This window comes from Talpa europaea, assembly GCF_964194135.1.
Source record: "Talpa europaea genome assembly, chromosome: 7".
Classification (NCBI taxonomy): Eukaryota; Metazoa; Chordata; class Mammalia; order Eulipotyphla; family Talpidae; genus Talpa; species Talpa europaea.
In genome coordinates, this window is record NC_140074.1 from 14,692,561 (window position 1) to 14,709,353 (window position 16,793).

Here is a 16,793-nt window from a genome sequence, read left to right on the forward strand (position 1 = left end):
AACAGCATAATTGTGTAAAGCATATGAACTCCATGACAACCCTGTGAGGGAGGCTTTTTAAGTTTGGATTCATCTAAAAGAGTTTAAGTAATTTAACTACATTTACATATATATGAGAAAATAAGTACAATAAAATCTGCAAGTATGTGAAGCATATGGGAGTAAAGATGAAATGAATGTGTGTATATAAATATATATATATACAGTCATATCTATCTATCTATCTATCTATCTATCTATCTATCTATCTATCTATCTATCTCTATATATATATATCAGTGTTAGTACATTTTGGAGCCTCTGATGTTTAGTTGCTAAAGGCATTAAAATATGCCTTTCCATTATAATTGTTTAGTTACTGGGTGACTCAGAATACGGACTCCCATTTTTCATGAGACATCTGTACTTCTTAAGATAATAATAGGTGTTCCATGAAATTAATTAAAAATCTACCCATCAGATTCAAGAAAACACTATATATCTGTTCTTAATGTCAGGACTTATGTGTAGTAGTATGACCCTTTGAGTAGCAAACACAGACTATTTTCTGGTGCAATTTATCCTATTCCCTATACCAGTAACAGAGCTTGTTAAGTTACCGGGTGACTCAGAATACAGACTCCCATTTTTCATGAGACATCTGTACTTCTTAAGATAATAATAGGTGTTCCATGAAATTAATTAAAAATCTACCCATCAGATTCAAGAAAACACTATATATCTGTTCTTAATGTCAGGACTTATGTGTAGTAGTATGACCCTTTGAGTAGCAAACACAGACCTCATATGGCCAAGTTGTAAAAGATACCTTTATAATATTGAGTGCCATAAAAATACTCCAAACTTATTTATCCTGATGCACTTCATCCTATAAAACATTATTCACTTCCCATGAGATTGGACTGATTTCATTGAATGTGATTTGAGTGATACTGGCATGCATGAACCATGTAAATTTCTATGTTGATATCTTAGTATGCTTGAGCATGTAAAGATACTCTGTTGGGTTCAACTTCACCTATATTAAAGAGGATAAATTGTTTTATGCTTTAAGAATTTAGTTTATCAGTTGACAGTGGAATTTTCAGTTTGTTAGGAAATTGACTCCCACAGAAACTGAAGATATTTGCTCAGTCAAGAGGAGAGAGGGAGATATTTTGATAAAGGAAAACCATTCAAGCTTTGTTATATCAATACCTTACCTGTCACTCAGAGCTTTGTTTGGTTTTGTCATCAGGATCTTTAAGTACAAACTGTATGTGAAAACTCTATCTCAAGGGAGAAGAAAAAGAGGTCATTATGCTCTGGAAAACACAGGAAATAAAGCATTTAGTGATTGAACTCTGCAACTCTATATTGCTTTCAAAAACCACAATATAACTATTTCTTAGATTCATGATTTAAGGTTCCCTGTCTAAACTGACTACACACACACACACACACACACAGAGCATTATTTCATTTGAAAGAATTTTAATTACTCACCTTAAGATGACATTCCTGTTTCTCTGCTGCCTAGAACCATGAACTCCTATAAATGGGGTAATTGTGACTTAGTTTCTTTATTTCTTTTCAAGGTTGTCCAAAATAAATTAGCAACCAAGGATTTAAGTATGAAGTGAATAAATTAATTTTAATTTTTGGTCTTTGCAAAATTTATAAAACTTTTAAAAACATTTTTGCTGCTTTTTCTCTGAAGTATTATTTAATAAACTACTCCAAATGTAGTTTATTTAATAAACTACTCTGTTTCTCTGTGGAACTTCCTGTTATTTCCTTAATTTGAATATAAACAAAGAAACATGTATGTGTTTTGTAGTGTGTGCATATTTGTATGTATGTACTGCCTGTTGTCCATGAGAAGAATCAAGCAGAAGTGCTACACAAACTGTAATTGGTTTCTCTTAACATGAATTATAAATGAAGTTCTGGGGACCTCCCCGGTGGTGCAGTGGTTGAGCGCTGGGCTGCGAAGCTGCCCGCAGCCTCTGCAGCGCCGGTTCGATCCCCGGCCGCCGGGCGAGGGTCCCACATGGCACGCAGCCCTCCTCTGCCTCCCGCTGCTCCCCTCAGCAGTGTACCTCCATCATTCTGCCTGTTCTGTTCCCCGCTCTGGTTCTGGTGAATTCTCTCACCCTCCCACGCTTCTGACTGTACCCAGTGCTTGTATAAATAAATAAATAAAAAATATTAAAAAAAAAATGAAGTTCTGGCCTTATGAGATGTTTTATAAGAAAGTTTGCTTGGTATGTATTGATAACAACTTTGAGCTTTAAGGTGCTGGATTTTTTTCTATCTTGTTTACAGAAAGAAAAAAAAAAGGGGTGGGATGGGGTATGCACCTGGCAGGTGTCATAAACTTATACCTAATTGTAATCATCAAGCTTTTTAAAATTAAAGTTTCAAAAATGAAAATGTAAAATATGATTTCAGCTTTTCAAGCATGTGAAAAGCTTGAACCTGAAGCTCAGGTTCACAGTCTGCCATTCAAATTAAGTATAAATGTGCTGTAAGACCTATTTCATTTCTGTTTGAATAGTGGCCCTATTTTCTATGTGGCCAGAATTTTACTGTGAAGGTGAATCCTATGCCAAGATGTCTCAATCACTTTAAACTTAACAGAGATAGAAAAATCAAAAATTTATGATGATTATTTGCTCAGCTATTTGACTAAATAATCATTCCATTTTGTTTAATTAGGTTCCTTTGGTTTTAGATATTTTCATCTGTCTCTATCCACTAGATATTAAAGGCCATGCTTTTCATGTTATATATTTTATTCTCATGATCTTACATTTTATTCTCAATGTGTTCTCAGCATTGCACAAAAGTAGTGCATTGTATTTGTCTCGAATACATTTATGTACATATCTATGTATGTATCATTTATCTATTGTTGTATGTACTCTACCATCTCTTATTGTAAATCTACAGTTATGGGTTAATGCATGTAGAATATTTTATTTTAGTTTGTGTCAAAGAACTGGAGTGTAGGCCAGAGGTATGGGGGAAGGAGAGGACTCACTAGAGACAAAGTGGGGAGAAGAACAGGCAGATTTTCTGAAATACACTGCTGAGAGGAGCAGTGGGCAAAACAGAAGAGGTCTGCTGCACCATGCGTGAATTAGTTCTGTACCAGGGATTGTAACTGTATTTTGGCCACAGAAGTGATCATGCTGAGACTTAACCCCTAGGCCACCAGGGAGGCCCCTATATTTGGCATATTTTAAGCTACTATACTACTCTTTAGTATAAAGAAAGGTGTCTAATTTGGAGAATTAAATCAAATTGTAGTAGCAGTGAAGTTTAATACTTTTATAAATTCACTGAAATTAACCTTACTTTTACCTTAGTCTCCCTTTACAAGCATGATAATCCATGATTTAACTAGAATAAGTTCTGTTTCCTTCTGTATGGCCTTATATAAATAGACATTTAGATAGAAAAAGTAACTTATGATTATTATGTTATGTATGTTATTGATATTAACATATTATTATTAGGAAATATGTTTGAAATTTTGTTCCTTAAGATATGTTTTATATGAGTGTGTAATTACCTTTGGCAGTCCCTGGAAGTACCTCAATGAGAGAGATACTTAACGTTCATATCAGCTAAAACAGGGTGTGGTTTTTTACCAAACAAAGATGATCAGTGGCAAATATCACTTCTCACGATTTGCTAGATATTCTTCAATCCCAGGAAAGCAAAGAGGTTATACATTGTCATGAACCTAGAATTCAGGGAGTGGGAAATAGTTTTGTTTTTTTATATGTTTATCACACCATATTTGAGATCATCAAGACACAAAACATGCAATACATGGGTCTACTCATATATATATTTAAGGAACACCATGTATAGGCTATTAGTCCATGAACGAGATAAACTGAGTTAAAGGAATGTCTTCAGTGATTATTAACAAGACAAATGACTTGTGAATTAAGATGCCTTTCCTCTTTTTTTTTAATAAATTTTATTTTTGTATTCCCCATACAATTATAATCCCCTTATTTTGACCCCAATCCCTCCCCTTCCTGCCCCCCATCCCCCATAGAATGTCTCTGGTTCATAGTTTTTTGTTGATTTTGATTATCACTTTCTTATAGTTATTCATTTTCCTGGTCCCTTACTTAAGTTTTCTAGATTCCTGCTATGAGTGAGACCAACCGGTATTTTTCTTTTTCTTTCTGGCTTATTTCGCTGAGCATGATCCCTTCCAGCGCCAACCATGTTGCTGCAAATTGCATGTGTTTATCTTTTTTGAATGCTGAGTAATATTCCATGGTATATATGTACCACATCTTCTTGATCCAGTCATCTATTTTTGGGCATTTGGGTTGTTTTCAAAGCTTAGCTCTTGTAAACAGTGCTGCTATAAATATAGGGGTGCAGGTGCTCTTTGGAATTGATGTTTCTGTGTCCTTTGGGTAAATACCTAGGAGTGGAATTGCTGGATCATATGGAAGCTCTATGTTTAGTAGGTCCAGAAATCTCCACACAGCTCTCCATAGTGGTTGGACCAGTTTGCACTCCCACCAGCAGTGCAGGAGAGTTCCTTTTTCTCCACATCCTGGACAACATTTGTTGTTGCTAGTGCTCCCCTCTTTGTTTTTACTCCTCCCCCACCTCCCTACCCCTCTGAGTGCTTCAGATTTGGAGTCTGCTAGCATTAGTGACACCATCCAGTATTTATCTTTCTCCTTGGACTTATTTCACTTAGCATTATAGGGATAACCCTTCCTGCTTCATCCATGTGGCTACAAATGGGTGATATCACTTCTTATATACTTACTCCAGATTAAATTAGATAAGGTTGAGGCATTTTTATATTATTGCTGTATGATGTAAGAAATGTTGAATAATGGATCAATGAGACTTTCGTACTTATATAGTCAAAAGAGGGAAAACTTGTGTTCATAATTCTTCTCATTTTATATGTTCATATGAAAATGATTTTTAATCCAAGATATGATTATGATCTGTATTATATTTTTTTCATAACTATAGTGAACATATCAAGATGTATATAAACTGAGGTCAAGTGTGTATCCTTATAAGATAGATAGTATGTTCACCAAACCAAATCAGATAAGGTGGAGGCACTTTGGTTTCATTTATGGTATTCAAATATGGAAAAAAAATCCCTAATTACAGTAACACAAAATGTTTATATATATATATGAATAATATATGGAATTTTAAAATTATTAGTATGAGTAATGTAATATAATGTAAAATGTGTACTAATTTATTTAAATTATTACCTCATGGGGCCTCCCTGGAGGTGCAAAAGGTTGAACGCAGCGCTATGAAACTGTCCACAGCAACTGCAGCACAAATTCAATCCCCGGCCAGCCAGGGAGATACCCACATGGCTTGGCAGACCTCTCCTATATCTATAGCCTGCTGCTCCCTTGAGCAGTGTTTTCAGTTGATCTGTCTACCTGTTCTGTTCCCTGCTCTGTCTCTGGTGAATCCTCTTATCCTCCCACATTTCTGGCCTGTACCTGTATGCATAAATAACTAAATCTTTAAAAAAACAAAAAAAAAAAATTACCTCATGTTTTACATGTAAATTAAAAGATTTAACTATTTTTACCTCTTTAATTTGTATGTTCTATACAGACTATATTTTCCTTTTCTTGATCCATTAACTCTCTTCTACCATTATATTCAATCCCCATGGTTAAGTGAATGGGAGCAGGAAAAATGAAATCAGACTTCATTTATTCTGTGTGATTGGTTAATAGATCTAACATTCCTTCTCTTTGATTTATATTTTATTCTTGCTCTTAGTCTCCATTTATATCATTTTTTCTACATTTACTTTCCTTTTACATAGCTTAAGTATTTATATATATGTGTAAGAGGTAACCTTTTTCTATTTTCTTACTACGGATTTCCTTTATCTTATCTCAAGGAGTATATTCACATGTGGTATAATCTATATGCATTTATTCTTTAACATGCTTGTCACAATATGGTCATGTTTATTGCTAAACTTAAAGAAATATTTACTGAGCATTTCTATGTGAGAAATATTGGTACTGTTCTAAGAATGGTGGATAAAAAAGATAATCAAAATTATTTTATATTTGAAGAGATCAATAGGTAAAGAGATAAATATACATATTATTAATTATAAAACTATATAACCATCAGTGAAAACCATTCAAAATTTAAAAATTCAATATAAAAATAGTGAGGGGAAAGTATTATTATTTTTCCTTTTAATTAACTTAGAATTACAAAGGGCATATTTCAATTGACATCATGGCTTTGTTAATATTAATATTTAACTTTGTTCAAATATGTTTGTGCTATAGAGAACTGACTTGCTTCTTCTGGTATTATTAGTATTACATCACCTTTTGTTCATTATTGTGTTTACTCTGTAATTTGGCACATAACATGGTCTCTGAGTTTTAAAACAAAATAAAATACTATACAGATTTTCATTCTTAAATAATAATTGTTTTATCCTTTTTACTCAGAGTTTCAAATTTAGTTCAAGTTATAACCCTCTTTAGCATCTTCCAATTCCTTGTCATTGATTGTGTTGTCTTCAGATGATGCAGTTACTCATAATAGGAAGAAAAAAATGATAGGAAAAAGTGAGAGGAAATTAACATTATGAGACTGAACTCAGCAGATTCCCAGTACATTCATGAGCTTTGATATTGAAGGCCAAGATATTAACACAGATTTATAGCTATCCTTAATTTTGTTCTGAAATCAAGAGTTAGCAGAGCATGATAGTTTAAATACTCCATTTGTTCTTTGCAAATGTAGGCAATAGGCAATCACTCAACACTCAGTAATCACTCTATCTTATACTTAAAAAAAAATTGCCAATGTAAGTAGAAATCAGGGAAAACTGATTATCTGCTTTATAGAATTACTTTACAGTTGTTTCCCCATTGTAGTGATAGAATAGTGATTTCAGAGACAACTCTGTTGTTTTGCTTAAGCCAGAATGATCATTGCTACATAAAATTCTAAATAAATTCTGGTTATGCTGTGACATAAATGATATGTGCAAACATATTTGTTTTCATTAAATTAAGTGACATATTTGTGTGTCTTGGTGTGAAAGATTGCTACGTGCAACATGTCTATCAGACAAAATAGAATAGAATAGTATAATCAGGTATATTGTTTTTGCAAAGACAAATGAGATTGTATATAGCTATATGACTTAAAAGGTAGAATTACCTTGGAAATAATCTAAACAGACCCAGGTATAAGTTATTTGTTTATTATTTCTGCCTCAGTTGCTTTTTAAAAAATACTTCTTAGAATGCAAACTAAAACATCTATACCCATAGATAGCTAAAGAACAAAACATATAAACTGTCATGCGAGGGAGAAATACTAAAAAATATAGACATATAGGGCCTTCCTGGTGGTGCAGGCAGTGGAGCACCACACTGTGAAGCTGTCTGCAGCCTCTGCAGCGCAGGTTTGATCCCAGCCTGCTGGGGAGATTCCCACATGGCTCAGCAGACCTCTCTTGTCTTACCCACTGCTCCCCTCAGCAGTATATTTCAGTCAGTTTGCCTGTTCTGTTCCCTGCTCTGTCCATGGTAAATCCTCTCACTCTCCCACACATCTGGCCTGTACCCCAGGTCTTGTATAAAAAAATAAATCTTTAAAAAAATAGACAAATAATTTATATGATTTAACAAGAAGTTTAATTTTGAATTTCTTTGTAGCTAAGGCTAGAAATAACCTTAACAAAAGAAATTATATTTCTATGATAAAAGTAATTAAAGTGACACTTTTTATAGGACAAAGTTCTATGAAAAGAAATTCTTTGGGTACTCCACTAAAATATTTTCTGAATATTAACTAACAATTTCAGTCATTATTTTCCTTTTAGTTTTCTTCATGTTTCAAATATATATATATGTATATAAATATATATATCATCCTATGAATTTCCATTTATATATATTTTACCTTTCTGTTATTAACTTTCCTAAATAAACTTTTCTTTATATGAATGCTTAAATTTTGACTCATTTGACAGGTGACTGCTCCAATATTTATTATGAGAATGAAAAGAGAATAGAAAGTCAACAAAAATGGATTTTTTCCCCACATCGCTTTTTTACTTGAGTGAGAGCAATATCAAGGAAATAATCAGTCATATAAAAGTTGATGTTCTTTTCAAAACAGCTCATTTCCACTATAATAAAATGAAATTAAGTTTCAAGAGAATGTGAAAAGGTCACTAGATATCTACTCCATATCATCTATAGACATTCCTTAGTATACTTATTCAAGGTCATTTTGCACACACCATAGGGTACCTTTCCTATACTCCCAGAGTAGTCCTCATCACCTTCTTCAGAAAAGTTGTGTGTGTGTATGTGTGTGTGTAGTTTGTCATAACTGGACATTTAGTGGTTTTCATAAAATGCTAACATAGAACAGATTAATACATTGGAAAGTAGCATAATGTCAGAACGATACCTAAATGTGTTGTTGCTAAGTTATGCTAAGGACATCTGTTTCCTTCAGCCTTCTTATAGCTTTATCTCTTCTCTCTTGAATAAGCCCATCCTATTCTAGGTATCCATTATCTCCTACATGTAGATGTCTCCCAGTTTACTCAAGTTCATTCCAAAATATCTAAGACCACTTTAATTTAGAAGTTCTGGAGTCATCTCAACTGAAATTTCTTTTGGAAGTAGTTCCTTTTCCATTAGTTCCTATCAACCATGTCCTCATTTTCCTGATTACCCTAGAGGGGAAATTTTCACACATCTTTGCTTTTTCATTTACTATGCATTCATATGCATTTTTTTAAGTCTGTCCATTTCTAATTTCGGAATGGTTTTCATATTATTGCCACCATACTCAGTTGGGCCAATACTACCTTATGCTTGTATAATATCCACAGTCTGCTAAGTGGCCCTTTTCCCCCTGTGTCTCTGCTGATGCATGCTCTGTACTTCTTCCAGAATTACCTCATTAAATACAACTTTTATCTTTTCAACTGTATTCATGAAGTTTCCATTTTCCATTGTCTATCAGGTTTTTTTTTTCTTTTTAAATAATAGCAACAGGTTATATAGACTTTTCTTTCTCTAGTTCTCAATAGCGACCTGCTCTCCTGTTGAAAAATTTCCTTACTAAATGGAAAAGGAGGACTTTTTTCTATTCTACTCAATTTTGTTCTCAGTGCTACTTTCTAATATCTGAATTAATTTTGTTACTCTTACTATGCTCAACCACACCCATTCTCAAGGCACAAATCAAATTCCATACTTTCCTTCAATTTTTCCTAGATCATGTCATAATGTTGATATTTCCCTTTCCTCAATTTCTTTGGTTTTATTTTCAACGCATGTGGATATTTTATCATGCCCGACTACCCTAATCTATAGATACAGAAAATCAAGAGCATCATAGGTCCAGCAATTTGACCCAAAATGGGAATCACAATAAAAGGTGCCTGCCTGTGTTGGTTATAGTAAAATAATCACTAGACATTCTTAGCTTTAGTACATGTTATGTTCACACTTTTAAAATTTGCTTTAGATGAGTGTTGGTCTGGTCTGTATTTGTTCCTAAACGTGGATTAAGTAAACAAACAAAAACATAATATAACTTTTTCTAATGATGAGGACCACTACCTTGCATGAATCAGAAAATCAAAGAATTTTGATTTCAGACAGTGCCTTTTTTTATTTTACCGTTATATATGTATTAATGCCCAGGGAGAAAACTTCTTTAAGGTTGAGAGCATTATGTATCTCTTTTGCAGTCCTTCATATTTATGCTGCTTACTTTTTCTTTAGCAGAATAAAACTAGTAGAATCACTGTAATTACATGCTACAAGATTTCACTGTAAATTTATTTCTAAATTATCTGACACATGCCTTATGATGCTATTGACTTTTGTACATGTACATGATTGTATGTTGTTTGTGCATTTGACATTATTTGACAGGTAGAAGAAATACATATTTGTTGCAAACTTATTGGGCACCTAAATCTATTTTAATTAATATTCATTGTAAATTTATTGAGAAAAACTTTGAGTGATAATTTCTACTATATCTATATTAATATTTTTCCAATTAATGAGTTTAATAACAGAAATTTATATATTAATTTTTAACATTGTTGTATTTTAGTAAATCAAAGAATTAAAAATTTATTTGGAGAAAATGGAACTATAGTTTCTAAAATAATACCCTTATCATCAAACTTAACATTTTCTGACATATTTTTAAAGAAGAAATGAGTCCAGTAATTATGATTTAGTCAATATACCCATTCTAAACAAGTAAATATAAAGTCTTGCTAAACTGCAGTATCACTATTAACCATCAACTTTCACTATGGGTAGATAGTACAAAGGTACTTTATAGTGTTTCTTTCATCCTATAACATTTTCATGAACTGTCAGATTGAAATTGTTAGTTTCAGTGCATTTGTCAGTAAAAGACCTGCTGTTCATTTCCGTGTGTCTGTGTGAGTATGTGTGTGTTTTCATGCTATTCACTATCTTATCTGGAAACCACATTATGTTCACAATTATTTTGGATGATTACTGCAGCAAGTTTTACAAACTGTCTTTTTCATATGTAGTGATTTTTGTCTATTGTCTCATCAATCAAGTTTGATGAATTATTTAAGAATTATTCAAAGTAGTTTCTCAATCATTACAAGAGAACTATGTTCCTGTGAAAGGTAAAGTAATACAAACACCTTTAGGGAAGTTCAAAGAGACATGAACTCACAGAAATGTAGATTTCAAAGGATTATTAGAGGTCATCTGTTTTACCCTCCCACCTATGGAAGCATTGTCTCTTTACTATAACTGATAGAGTCACGTTTTCCACTTCTGAATTTTTCTAAAGATGAAGAACTAGATTCTTAGAAGACAATAATTTCTAACATTGAATCTAATTACTGGAAAAGTTTATTTTTTTAGTAAAACAAAATATAGTTCTAATTCCAAAAAAAAGTCTACCCATTATAAGGTACACTAAAAAATTATATGAGAAAGTATAGAAAATCATAGGAGAACCTGATAAAAATGTCATGAATTGGAATTATTAATGAAAATAGTATATTGAGTGTTTATTATTAGCTGACATTATTCTAAAATCTTTATATGTATTTTTCTGACTTAATCATATCCCAACAACTATGGTGTAAAGATGATTATTAATTCTGTTTTACAGAAAAGGAAATTAGACATAGAAAGTTTTTTATAGCCAATAGAAATACTAGAGCTAAAATTCAAAGCCAGATAATCTGAGTCCAGAACACTCACTCTTAACCAGAGATTAGATGTGTAAAAACATGCAGCTGAGCAGGAAAGAACAAGAGCTGAAATTTAGGAAGAAGCATTTCTTTGCCTAAGTTTAGAAGTAGGACACATTATTTCCACCTAACTTTCACTGACTTGAAAATATCTTATGATCCTAGTAAGGGGGCTAGAAAGAATAGATTTCTGTGTGAATGGAAGGGAAAAAAATCATATACAAGATTTGGTCTAGAATTGTCTCTGTCATATCTGTATGGAACATTCCTTAAATACCCAAACCCACCTTTCTATCTGTTCTCTCCAGTCTCCTTTAGCTTTTGCATTCCAATCTAGTCTATGTACAATTACTAATGGCAATGAGTTTAATTGCATGCTCTTAGCTCAGAGTACACAGTAGTGTGAGAAATATTAATAACACATTAATTACTGAGATAGAATGGTGAACCAGCCAATACCTCTCTCATTCCCATGGAAGTATTTTATTTGGGACCTCTTCATTAGCCACACATATTGTCTAAGAGTAAATTGCTAATAAATTTTTAAAAAAGTCAGGATCATTTACATTAGTGATTTCAAGTTTCAGTCACTTATCATTTATAAGCATTTTTGCTTTCTAAAATCTTTTCATATGCTACATTAGCTATGTCACAATAAAATAAAAAATGATTTGTTTCAGCAGATTATTTGCATCTGTATATGCAGAGAGTATGAGATAGAGCAAAGTAATGATTTTACTTAAACAATTAAATTATTGTGTATAATTCTATTAATAAGTTTTGGGTTAATAATTTTAAATACCAGCAAACTATGTCTCAGAAAGTATCAATTGGGATTTAGATCTATTGATAAATCTTTCTCACTACAAAAGCAGTATGGTTTTACTTAACTGTACGACTTCCTTGCTAGTGGTTCTATAGTTCATTTTTCAAACCTCATTCTTATTTTTTATAGCGCTTGAGTACAAAGAGCTATAATTTCACAGTTACAAAGACATAACAATGAAGTTTTATAAACAACATGTTACATAATTGTATGCCAACATTCTCATTATGATATTTCTTGCTCATATTCTAGCTGACATCTTGAGCATAAATATTCACATCTGTCTTGGCTCTGAAATAGTGATACATATGATAAAATTCATAACAAATCTTGGAAAATATTCTCATTTAATACAGTGATAGCAAAACATGAATTAAAATAAAGCCACACAGAGCATATGGGTACAAATTACCAAGTAACTCAAATTTAATTTAATCTTTGGCCCTGAATGTAAGAAAAATATTCTAAATTGTATTGCTTTTATAAGTGGTTAGTATGAATATCAACAGAGTTACCTGAAATGTTCACTTCCTTTGGCTTTTGGATTATACTCTTTTGTGTTCCCTTTTCTTCCCTGCTCAGTGTTTTTAGTTAAAAGTTCCTTTCCCCTTATTTTTTAGGTGTTAGTACCCATAAAATTTGTTATTTGGCTATCTTTTTTTGCCACTTTTGGCCCTTGATATCATTGAATACTATGAATTTCATTCGTATTTTATACTGATAATTTCTAAATATTCCTAGCTTAGAACTTTCCTCAGATGGGGGACAAGTATGCTTAGGTACCTCTAGAATATTTCCCTGAGATCACAGCAAATTTTTAATGCCCTACAACTTAAGTCAATATTTTATTCTCAAATCTGTCCAACATTATTTCTCTACATTTAAGTAGGTAGAATCAAAATTCATCCCATTATTAAAATAGGAGATCTAGTTGTTATCTTTGATTCTTCCTTCTTCCTTGTGGAAGGGGTTCTTTTTCTTCCTCCTCCACAACTCACACAAATAATTCCAGTGTTCTGTCAGTTATGACTACCATGTTTGCCAAAGCTGCACTTTTCTTTCAAATTCCATTGCTAGTTTAGGACATTAGAATTTCTCTCCAGTTATTGCCATTGTCTTCTGACTGGTATTTCCCTACCAAACTGGAAATAATTGTATATAGTTTTTGGAATGAGAGAATATGATATCAAAGGAGGTTCCTTGCTTCACTCCTTGGTGAAGAATCTAAATTCGTTTAGATGACTTCTGGAGCCAGAGGATCCCATGTCTTGGTATGAAACTGGACCACATTCCAATCATGGACACCAGTGCTTACCATGTGCAACTGAAGTCACACTGAGGAAGTCCAACTTGAAACTTCAAAGGTAGGTGGGGAGAGGAAACCATAGTTTATAACTGCAGTCTCAAGGAGGGTAGAGTCACACTGAAGTGCTGAGCCAGACAGACATGGGCCCCAATGAAGACACAGCACAGAAAGGCATTACATCTCTGCTTCTCCCTTCTCTTGGGGATGGTACTGATATGGGTATTGAGTGAATGAATGAAGCTGTGTTGGGAAGTGAACAATGAAGCTGTGTTGGGAAGTACAGTGAAACTGCACTGACAACTTAGCCTGCAGACTGCAGAGATTCAGGTCTAAAACCCAGAGAGGAGAACTATCAGTAGTACCACAGGCATGCTTGAGCAGAGCTCAATTATCTTACATCCACCAACAATAGACTCCTCCAGGTGCCTTCCCCACCACAGAAGAGGTAGTTACGGATTGATTCTCCCTGCTTTACAGTGACGTCTCTTGGAAATGTGGAAGGTCTGCATCCTTAAGAAACTCAAAAACATACATAGAACTCAGTAATGCAGAGACTGAATAATGCATCAAATGACATCTTGAGTTCTCAGGGAAATACACCACATAGAGAGAATAAATATCCAGAAACTAACAACAAATATATGGAAGATCCTTTCTTCCTATCAGATGCAGAGTCAAAAATTACCATCATAAATAAATTCAAAGATATTGAAAGAAATCACAGAGAATCTTTGCTTATCTTTAATATACTAGAAAACCCTGGGGAAAAAAAAATGAATGTCCTCAGAAATTAAATTAATGAAGAGATGGTCTAAGGTGAAGCTTTAAATAAGAAAAGAATGGAGATGCAGGATGTAAAAAGATCAATTGAGGACATAAAAATTTCTGGAAAAAAACTGTAGCTGTGGAACAGGCCAAATGGAAAATTAAATCAGTTGATTCAGTGATGATAACAAATAATCCAGGTGGAATGAAAAAAATAGAAAAAAATGAAGAAACATTTTAAGAATTATCCAACTCCATAAGGAAAGGAAATAAAATAGGTATCCTGGAAGGGGAAGAGAGAGAGAAGGGAATAGATAAGTTATTTAATGAAACAATAGAGGAAAACTTCCCAAACCTGGAGAAGGAAAAAAATTCATGAAGCTTAATGATAACCTGGTTAGCTATATGTAATGAGACCCATCTACACCAAGACACATAATAGGAAATGTTCCAAGAATTCAAGACAAAGAAGAATATTGAAACTACTAGGAGGAAGCAGCAGATAACCCATAAAGGAACCCATCAGATTTACATCTGACTTTCCTGAGGAAACATTATGGGTAAGGAGAAATTTGAATGAATACGCAGAAAAAAAAAATCCAGCCAAGAATATTCCATCCTGCAAGGCTCTCTTTCAGATATGAGGGAGAAATAAAGACTTTCTTCATACTCAGAAGCTGAAGGTATTTGCAAACACCAAAATCCCCTCCAAGAAATGTTGAAATGAGCTGTTATAGCTAAATCAAAGATAAGAACATCCATAAATACTTGAACAAGGAAATAGGTAGAACCACAAAATTAAGGACTAAATATTAGTAACAGATCAACACCATTTGTAATAATCACCCTAAATGTAAATAGACTGAACTCACCAATGAAAAGGCGCAGAGTGGCTAGTAATATCAGAAAACAGAATCAAACATTTTTCTGTCTCCAGGAAATGCACTTGAGTTCCAATGATAAATTTAGGTCAGTGCAAAAGGACGTAAAACAATCCTACAAGCAAATGGAATGCAAAGAATGGCAGGGAAATTCATACTTATATTAAAGAAAATAGATTTCCAGCTAAAAGGATGCTAACAAGAGACAGGGATGGACATTACATAATGATTAAGGGAACAAAGAATGTTATCACTTATCAATATATGTTCAACAACAAAGGAATGCAAACATCTATAAGGCAATTGCCATCAAATCTGAAAACAGACATTGGAAATATATGTTCATGACTGAGGGTTTTGGTTAGTTATAACTGCCCACTTTCACCAATAGACAGAGCAACCAGACAGAAAGTGAATAAGAATACATTATCATTAAACAAAGAGCTAGATCGCATGGATTTAATGAACACTTGTAGGACACTGCACCCCCAAAATGTTGAATACATTTTCTTCTCAAATGCAGATGGAGCATTCTCCAGGACGGAATATATGTTGGGTCATCAGACAAGTATCAATAAATTCTTGAGAATTGAAATTGTATCAAACATCTCTGACCACAATGTATCAATCTAGAAATCAACCACAAAATGAAATCAGGAAAAAAAAATTAATATGTGAACACTGAACAGCACACTATTGAATGATCAGTAAGCTAATGAGGAAAACCAAATAATAACAAGGGCACAGTTCCAGAACATATGGGACACAACACAAGGGTACTAAGAAGAAAATATATAATTATATAAGCCCACATCAAGAAACAAGAAGGAGTTGGGCTTCCCCGGTGGCGCAGCGGTTGGGCGCTGGGTTGCAAAGCTGCCCACAACCTCTGCAGCGCCTGTTCGATCCCCGGCTGCTCCCAGGCCACCGGTGAGGATCCCACGTGGCGCGCAGACCACTCCTGCCGCCCGCTGCTCCCCTCAGCAGTGTACTTCGTCACTCTCTCTGTTCTGCTCCCTGCTCTGGTGAATTCTCTAACCCTCCAGCGCCTCTGACTGTACCCAGTGCTTGTATAAATAAATAAATGAAGATCTTAAAATAATAATAATAATAATAATAATTAAAAAATAATAATAAAAAATAAAAGAAACAAGAAGGAGCTCAAATATATAATTTTATCTCACTTTGAGGAACTAGAGAAAGAAGACCAAATAAAACCAAAATCCAGGATAAAGATGGAAATGATAAAAATTAGAGTAGTAATAAATGAAATAGAAATAAAAAGACAGTCCAAAGATTAATCAAACCAAAATCTGGTTCTCTGAAGATATAAACAAAATAAATTCTTCAACCTGCTAAAGATGGAGTTTCCTATGATCCAGCAATTCGACTCATAGATATTTACCCAAAGGACACAGAAACATTAATTCAAAAGGGCACCTGCACTCCTATGTTTATAGCAGCACTGTTTACAATAGCTAAGCTTTGGAAACAACCCAAATGCCCAAAAATAGATGACTGGATCAAGAAGATGTGGTACATACATACCATGGAATATTACTCAGCAATCAAAAAAAGATAAACCCATGCAATTTGCAGCAACATGGATGGCGCTGGAAGGGATCATGCTCAGTAAAATAAGCCAGAAAGAAAAAGGAAAATATCAGATGGTCTTACTCATAGCAGGAATTTAGAAAACCTAAATAAGGGACCAGGAAAACACCT